We start from the raw sequence: 9,089 nt of genomic DNA on the forward strand, positions 1-9,089 counted from the left end.
CCAAGGCTATTTAGTCTGCCAATAAGAATGCGGTGGTTGACAGAGTCGAAAGCCTTGGCCAGGTCGATGAAGACGGCTGCACAGTACTGTCTATTATCAATCGCGGTTATAATATCGTTTATGACCTTGAGCGTGGCTGAAGTGCACCCGTGACCAGCTCGGAAACCGGATTGCATAGCGGAGAAGGTACGGTGGTATTCGAAATGGTCGGTGATCTGTTTGTTAACTTGGCTTTCAAATACTTTCGAAAGGCAGGGCAGGATGGATATAGGTCTGTAGCAGTTTGGATCTAGAGTGTCACCCCCTTTGAAGAGGGGGATGACCGCGGCAGCTTTCCAATCTCTGGGGATCTCAGACGTTATGAAAGAGAGGTTGAACAGACTAGTAATAGGGGTAGCGACAATTTTGGCGGCTAGTTTTAGAAAGAAAGGGTCCAGATTGTCTAGCCCAGCTGATTTGTAGGGGTCCAGATTTTGCAGCGCTTTCAAAACATCAGCTGTCTGAATTTGTGTGAAGGAGAAGCGGGGGGGCATGGGCAAGTTGCAGCAGAGGGTGCAGAGTTGGTGGCCGGGTTAGTGGTAGCCAGATGGAAAGCATGGCCAGCTGTAGCAAAATGCTTGTTGAAATTCTCGATTATTGTAGATTTATCGGTGGTGATAGTGTTTCCTAGCCTCAGTGCAGTGGGCAGCTGGGAGGAAGTGCTCTTATTCTCCATGGACTTTACAGTGTCCCAAAACTTTTTGGAGTTAGTGCTACAGGATGCAAATTTCTGTTTGAAAAAGTTAGCCTTTGCTTTCCTGACTGCTTGTGTATATTGGTTCCTAACTTCCCTGAAAAGTTGCATATCGCGGGGGCTATTTGATGCTAATGCTGTACGCCACAGGATGTTTTTGTGCTGGTCAAGGGCAGTCAAGTCTGAGGAGAACCAGGGGCTATATCGGTTCTTAGTTCTGTATTTTTTGAATGGGGCATGTTTATTTAAGATTGAGAGGAAATTACTTTTAAGGAACAACCAGGCATCCTCTACTGACGGAATGAGATCTATATCCATCCAGGATACCTGGGCCAGGTCAATTAGGAAGGCATGCTCGCTAAAGTGTTTTAGGGAGCGTTTGACAGTGATGAGGGGTGGTCGTTTGACCGCGGACCCGTTACGGACGCAGGCAATAAGGCAGTGATCACTGAGATCCTGGTTGAAGACAGCTGAGGTGTATTTAGAGGGTATGTTAGTCAGGATGATATCTATGAGGGTACCCATGTTTATGGATTTAGGGTTGTACCTGGTAGGTTCGTTGATAATTTGCTTGAGGTTGAGGGCATCTAGCTTGGATTGTAGGATGGCTGGGGTATTAAGCATATCCCAATTTAGGTCACCAAGCAGTACAAACTCTGAGGATAAATGGGGGGCAATCAATTCACATATGGTGTCCAGGGCACAGCTGGGGGCTGAGGGGGGTCTGTAGCAAGCGGCAACAGTGAGAGACTTATTTCTGGAAAGGTGGATTTTTAGAAGTAGAAGCTCAAACTGTTTGGGCACAGACCTGGATAGTATGATAGAGCTCTGCAGGCTATCTCTACAGTAGATTGCAACTCCACCCCCTTTGGCAGTTCTATCTAGACGGAAAATGTTATAGTTGGGGATGGAAATTTCAGAATTTTTGGTGGCCTTCCTGAGCCAGGATTCAGACACTGCTAGAACATCAGGGTTGGCAGAGTGTGCTAACGCAGTGAATAACTCAAACTTAGGAAGTAGACTTCTGATATTTATGTGCAAGAAACCAAGACTTTTGCGATTACAGAAGTCATCAAATGATAGCGCCTGGGGAGTAGGAGTGATACTGAGGGCTGCAGGGCCTGGGTTAGCCTCTACATCACCAGAGGAACAGAGGAGGACTAGAATAAGGATACGGCTAAAGGCTTTAAGAACTGGTCTTCTAGTGCGTTGGGTACATAGAATAAAGGGGGCAGATTTCCGGGTGTTATAGAAAAGATTCAGGGCATTATGTACAGACAAGGATATGGAAGGATATGAGTAAAGTGGAGGTAAACCTAAGCGTTGGGTAACAATGAAAGAGATAGCATCGCTGGAGGCATCAATTGAGTCGGTCTCCGCGTGTATAGGGGGAGGGGCAAAGGAGCTATCTAAGGCAGGTTTAGCTAGGCTGGGGGGTCTACAGTGATATAGTAAAATTAGAAATAACCGAAACAACAATAAACGAACCATGTTTGGGCTGAGGCTAAACATAAACAGGATGTAGTACCGTAAAAAGGAACAGTCCAGCAGACATCAGCTGTATAGCTGAGTTATCATAAGGTCCGGTGGTAAACTAGTGAGTAAGAGGCCACGGCTAGCGTGTACTAGCGGGCCGGGGCTAGCAGATGGATGGAATCTTCGTGGTTAACGTCGTAACCACATCAGACGATTTCGTCGGCAGACCAGTCGTGTAGGATCGGCGGGGCTCCGTGTCAACACTAGGTGGTCCCGTCCGGTTGACAGAGAGGTAGATAGCCGGGAGATGGGCCTAGCTCAGGATGATTAGCCAGACCACAGCGTCCGTTTTGTTGTAGCTAGCTGATAGCGATGAATCCAGAGTTAAAGGTCCAGTGATTCAGTGATTCCGGCGGAAAAACTGATATGTTCTGGGTCGATAATGCGCTGTGCAGACTGGCCGAATATCCGGTGATTAATGTCCAGTGATTAAAATTAATCCCGCAGAAAAAATCCAATGTTCTGGGTGAAATACCGCTAGCTGAGGCTAATAGCAAGTAGCTAGTTAGCTGGCTAGCTGGCTAGCTAGTTTCAACTGGAGATTCTAGATTCTAGATAAAGGTAAGTCAATAATAGAATCCGTTCCACATTGAGTGAGGCGGGTTGCAGGAAAGTATATTTTGTAGAAGGATGAAAAGTCTGATATGGAAATATGTACGAAAAATACAGAAAAATAGGGTATTTACAGGCTATTTACAGACATACGATAAAAACACAACTGCACTACTACGCCATCTTGGAATCTAATCCATAAAACCACTCAAAATTCCTCGAGTATACAATGATTATTTAATTGATTACCCTAAATCTGCTACATGTGATCTCATCTCAAATGATCCATTATCAATTATTTGATCAACCCCCTAGGAAAATCTGTCTCCCCTTCTATTGTTCCTGTCCCCCCTGTAAATGTCATATTTCATTTTTTAGCCAATACAATCACGGTTACATCAAATGTTCCCTCCTTTGGCCATTTAGTTACTATCTTTCTGGCCCTTTTTCTCATTTGTTAGCGATATTACCAATATCTTCACTATTTTCTGGGAACCTTCTCTTCATGATTGCTACTGGTGATCCTGCCATCTCTACTTCTGGTGTGGTCTAATGTCTATATTAGGGTGTAAGGTACATTATTCCTGTTGTCTTTTTCAGCTAAACGTTTTATATCCCTCAGTTAATGGTATTTTCTCCCTAATATATCTTCATACTCTTCTTCTTTCCCTAAATTAGATTTAATCCCTTGCCTTTCCTCTACTATCCTTCTATCATTACTGGATCAAAGATAATAACTGTAATAACTATGAATAATAATTTTAATAACTATTTAACATTAAATTGTGCCTTTTTTCTGATAATGTTATAATTGTAGCCTATTGCATTACTTTAGTTTAAAATATAAGTTTGTTTATTTAACAAATCTAGAACCCACTATAGGTTGGTGCTATTCCCTCAGCATAATAGCTAAAGCTACTTGCATCCCCTGAAACCCACTGCCCTCTAACGGCAGCCCAAACCTTACTATTCCTGTTTTGGGGTGGGTCATTCCTTCTACCGCTCTGGCCACGTCCTCTGTGTTCATGGCCTGTCTGCTAAATGGCATTTTATTATAATTATTATTACTGTATACATCTAAGGTTGCTGGGGCCCCTTTCATTCCCCGCCAATAGATTAGGTAAGGCTATCAGTGGGTACTGGCCCCCTCCTACTCTCTCTCTCTCTCTCTCTCTCTCTCTCTCTCTCTCTCACTGCTTCTTTAAATTGACCCCTACGCGGTTCTCCCTCCTGTTTCCACTCCGAACAGGTTTTGTCTGTTTTTCATTTTAACGTAATATTCGTCCGTTATTTAAAGTACGTTAGTCTATTTATTTAAATCAAATTATTCCCACCTAATTAGTTAAAGTCGGTGCATATTTATATTTCAACGATAAACCAAATTATTTCAGTCTAATTATTTAACCAGTATTTTGCAGGGTCAAACATCAAACGTTAAATTAAATAATAAACCAAATTGCTTCAACTTAATTATTTAAAACCAGTATTATGCTATGTCGAACATCAAACGTTAAATCAAATAATAAACCAAATTGCTTCAACATAATTATTTAAAACCAATATTATGCTATGTCAAACATCAAACATTACAGTTCAATTATATCAGTTCAAACATTTCAGTTTAGTCATACTAGTTATTCATTATTTTTACCTTTATTTTAGAAATGTAAAATTTTTAGGCTATGATTCTATGTCTCACTTTTAATATATATTTTATTTTAATTTCTCTACCCTAGTATATCTATTCCCAATTGTTATTAACGGGTTATACGGTTTAAGCAGCTACAGACTTCTTTAACTCCTAATTAGTTTTCTATCAAGGTATACAGGTTTATTAATTTTAATAACCCGCATTCACTCTTTTATTTCATTTGCAATCACTCTTTTATTACACTGGGATCATTCGCACTCTCATTCATACAACACCCTATACTTTAAAGTGCTCCTCCGATCTGGGCTGTACCCCTAAGTACAACTCCCTGCCGAAGTGCAACACTATAGTGTACTTTAAAGTGCTTCTACGATCCTAGTCGTATGTCACGCCCTGGCTCTGGGACTCTGTTATGTTGAGCCAGGGTGTGTTGTTTCTATGTGTTTTGTGTTCTAGGTTGATTATCTAGCTCATGTGTTTCTGTGTTGGCCGGGGTGGTTCTCAATCAGAGGCAACGAGTATCAGCTGTTGCTTGTTGTCTCTGATTGGGAACCATACTTAGGCAGCCTGTTTTCCACAATGTTTTGTGGGATCTTGTTCCGTGTATGTTTGTGTCTGTTACCTAGGACTTCACGTATCGTTTTGTTGTTTTGTTTCGTGTGGTGAATCAAATTAAAAGTATGTTCACTCATCACGCTGCGCATTGGTCCACTTCCTCCAACGATCGTGACAGAAGATCCCACCATAACTGGACCAAGCAGCGTGTCCAGGAGCCAACGCCAGAGGTGAATCTAATGGATGTCCACCTCGACTGGGTCAAGAAGCGTGAGGAGGAGAGAGGTTGGACTTGGGAGCAGAGGCTGGAGAGTCTGGCGAGAGCCATGGAGGCCATAGCCACGGGGAAGAGACTAACCCAATAAATGTTTAGGGGGGGGGGGGGGGCTCACACCGTGGACGACGGGACTGCTGGAGGCAGATAAGGGGCGAGTTAGTGGACGAGGAGAGAAGGCCACCGGGTTACGGGAGCCATTGGCCAGTAGAGGGAAGGAAAATGTAGAGGCACGGCGAGAGGTACTGAGGTGTGTTGCCAGTCCGGTCCGGCCCGTTCCTGATCCCCGGGTAAGGCCAGTGGTGTGTGTTCCCAGTGCGGTCCGGCCTGTTCCTGTCCCTCGCACCAAGCCTGTGATGTGCGTCGCCAGCCCGGTCCGGCCTGTTCCTGCCTCTCGCACCAAGCCTATGGTGCGCGTCGCCAGCCCGGCCCGGCCTGTTCCTGCTCCCTGCACCAAGCCAATGGTGCGCGTCGTCAGTCCGGCACAGCCCATGCCTGGGTCACCGGTGCCTGGTCAGGTACCGGTCAGCTGCTCCACATCGGAGCCTAAGCAAACCGCTCCACCGATGTCCAGTCCAGCTCCAGCCAGCGGGGCCAGACCGGACCAGGGGCGCTACGGAGGGTGGTGGTCAAGCCCGGAGCCGGAACCGCCTCCGAGGAGGAATGCCCACCCGGCCCTCCCCTGTTCGGTTTATGTTTGGCGCGGTCGCAGTCCGCGCCTTTGGGGGGGGGGGTACTGTCACGCCCTGGCTCTGGGACTCTGTTATGTTGAGCCAGGGTGTGTTGTTTCTATGTGTTTTGTGTTCTAGGTTGATTATCTAGCTCATGTGTTTCTGTGTTGGCCGGGGTGGTTCTCAATCAGAGGCAACGAGTATCAGCTGTTGCTTGTTGTCTCTGATTGGGCACCATACTTAGGCAGCCTGTTTTCCATAGTGTTTTGTGGGATCTTGTTCCGTGTATGGTTTGTGTCTGTTACCTAGGACTTCACGTATCGTTTTGTTGTTTTGTTTCGTGTGGTGAATCAAATTAAAAGTATGTTCACTCATCACACTGCGCATTGGTCCACTTCCTCCAACGATCGTGACACCGTACTAGTTACGGACCTTGCCGATAGCGCAACACTATCAAACATTTTAAGTGTCCCTCTGATCCTAGCAGTACCCTCGTAGTTACGATCCTTGCCAGTAGCGCAACACTTTTAATCCAATAATTCCCTATACCCCCAGTTCCCACCCCTGGTGGTCCTAGCCTGAGGATTTCAGTATTTCCCCGATCCTAGCCATACCCTCGTAGTTACGGACCTTGCCGGTGGAACAATACTCTATGGTACCATGGTTAAACATCACATTCACCACAGGTTTGCATGTCACAATATGGTGCTTATCTACTCATAATAATTCGTATAATAATTCATAATTTAGTTCATTTACATCAAACAGGTGTTTCACAAAATTAATTTGGATAAAGCCAATGTGCAGAACTTTAATTATATAACAATAGGTGTCTGCTTACCTGTTTTTAGTTGTCCGGACTCTTTGTGAAACACACCGTCCAACGACAGCGATGTCCAATCGGCCGGACAATACCCAGCGAAGTCCCTCTACCAGATGACGACGGCGGTCACCAATTGTCAAGTTGCGTCAATTCAAATCTGGTATAGGAACAAAAAGAGGTCAATACACATCTTCTAAAATAGACTAGTATTTTAATTAATGCAAACACTTGAATGGTAAATATGATGTTCGTATATACGGGCCCACTGAAAAACCACGCAGGGCAGTCGGAGAACTGAGCTTTTGTTATAAGTTCTTCTTTAAATACTCTGACAGAGATAGTTCCCGCTCCCTGCTGGGCCTGTCAGAGTAGAGGCTGGGTGTGGTTTAAACTTACCCAACCTATCGATGGCGCACAGGCTGGTCCCAGCCCCTTGGCGCTTCACTGTTGCCGGGCATTAGTTGTTATCTTTACAACTTGTCTCGAGTCAGCAACCTCAGACATAGTTTGTTCTTCTTTGTAGCAGAACACATGTCCTTGAGCGGTTTAACAAAGAGGCTGTGTGTGTGAGTCACAAGCCTGTCTCAGCCTAACCCCTAACGGTTCCTCACATTAATCACAGCTTGTTATGTTAAACAATCTATATCAGTACAGCACAAACCTATTATGTTTAATCATTAATGTATTCTTTCTAAGCTAGGCATCACATCTAGTTGTAAGAAAATAGATCCCCACATGAAGAAGGCGCAACTGTGCCTCTTCAACCTCAGGAGGCTGAAGAAAATTGGCTTGGCACCTAAAACCCTCACAAACTTTTACAGATGCACAATTGAGAACATCCTGTCGGGCTGTATCACCGCCTGGTACGGCAACTGCAGGGCTCTCCAGAGGGTGGTGCGGTCTGCCGAACGCATTACCAGGGGCAAACTACCCGCCCTCCAAGACACCTAGAGCACCCGATGTCACAGGAAGGCCAAAAAGATAATCAATGACATCAACCACCCGAGCCACTGCTTGTTCACCCAGCTATCATCCAGAAGGCGAGGTCAGTACAGGTGCATCAAAGCTGGGACCGAGAGAATGAAAAACAGCTTCTATCTCAAGGCCATCAGACTGTTAAATAGCCATCACTAGCACATTAGAGGCTGCTGCTGCCTATTGAAATCACTGGCCACGTTAAGAAATGGAACACTAGTTACTTTAATAATGTTTACATATCTCATACAGTGAGGGAAAAAGTATTTGATCCCCTGCTGATTTTGTACGTTTGCCCACTGAGAAAGAAATGATCAGAGAATCATTTTAATGGTAGGTTTATTTGAACAGTGAGAGACAGAATAACAACAAAAAAATCCAGAAAAACGCATGTCAAAAATGTTATAAATTGATTTGTATTTTAATGAGGGAAATAACTTTTTGACCCCCTCTCAATCAGAAAGATTTCTGGCTCCCAGGTGTCTTTTATACAGGTAACGAGCTGAGATTAGGAGCACACTCTTAAAGGGAGTGCTCCTAATCTCAGTTTGTTACCTGTATAAAAGACACCTGTCCACAGAAGCAATCAATCAATCAGATTCCAAACTTTCCACCATGGCCAAGACCAAAGAGCTCTCCAAGGGTGTCAGGGACAAGATTGTAGACCTACACAAGGCTGGAATGGGCTACAAGACCATCGCCAAGCAGCTTGGTGAGAAGGTGACAACAGTTGGTGCGATTATTTGCAAATGGAAGAAACACAAAATAACTGTCAATCTCCCTCGGCCTGGGGCTCCATGCAAGATCTCACCTTGTGGAGTTGCAATGATCATGAGAACGGTGAGGAATCAGCCCAGAACTACACGGGAGGATCTTGTCAGTGATCTCAAGGCAGCTGGGACCATAGTCACCAAGAAAACAATTGGTAACACACTACGCAGTGAATGACTGAAATCCTGCAGCGCCCGCAAGGTCCCCCTGCTCAAGAAAGCACATATACAGGCCCGTCTGAAGTTTGCCAATGAACATCTGAATGATTCAGAAGAGAACTGGGTGAAAGTGTTGTGGTCAGATGAGACCAAAATCGAGCTCTTTGGCATCAACTCAACTCGCCGTGTTTGGAGGAGGAGGAATGGTGCCTATGACCCCAAGAACACTTGGGTGAGAACCTCCTTCCCTCAGCCACGGCAATGAAAATGGGTCGTGGATGGGTATTCCAGCATGACAATGACCCAAAACACACGGCCAAGGCAACAAAGGAGTGGCTCAAGAAGAAGCACATTAAGGTCCTGGAGTGGCCTAGACAGTCTCCAGACCTT

This window comes from Coregonus lavaretus (assembly GCF_964263955.1).
Source record: "Coregonus lavaretus genome assembly, chromosome: 18".
In the NCBI taxonomy this organism is placed as follows: domain Eukaryota; kingdom Metazoa; phylum Chordata; class Actinopteri; order Salmoniformes; family Salmonidae; genus Coregonus; species Coregonus lavaretus.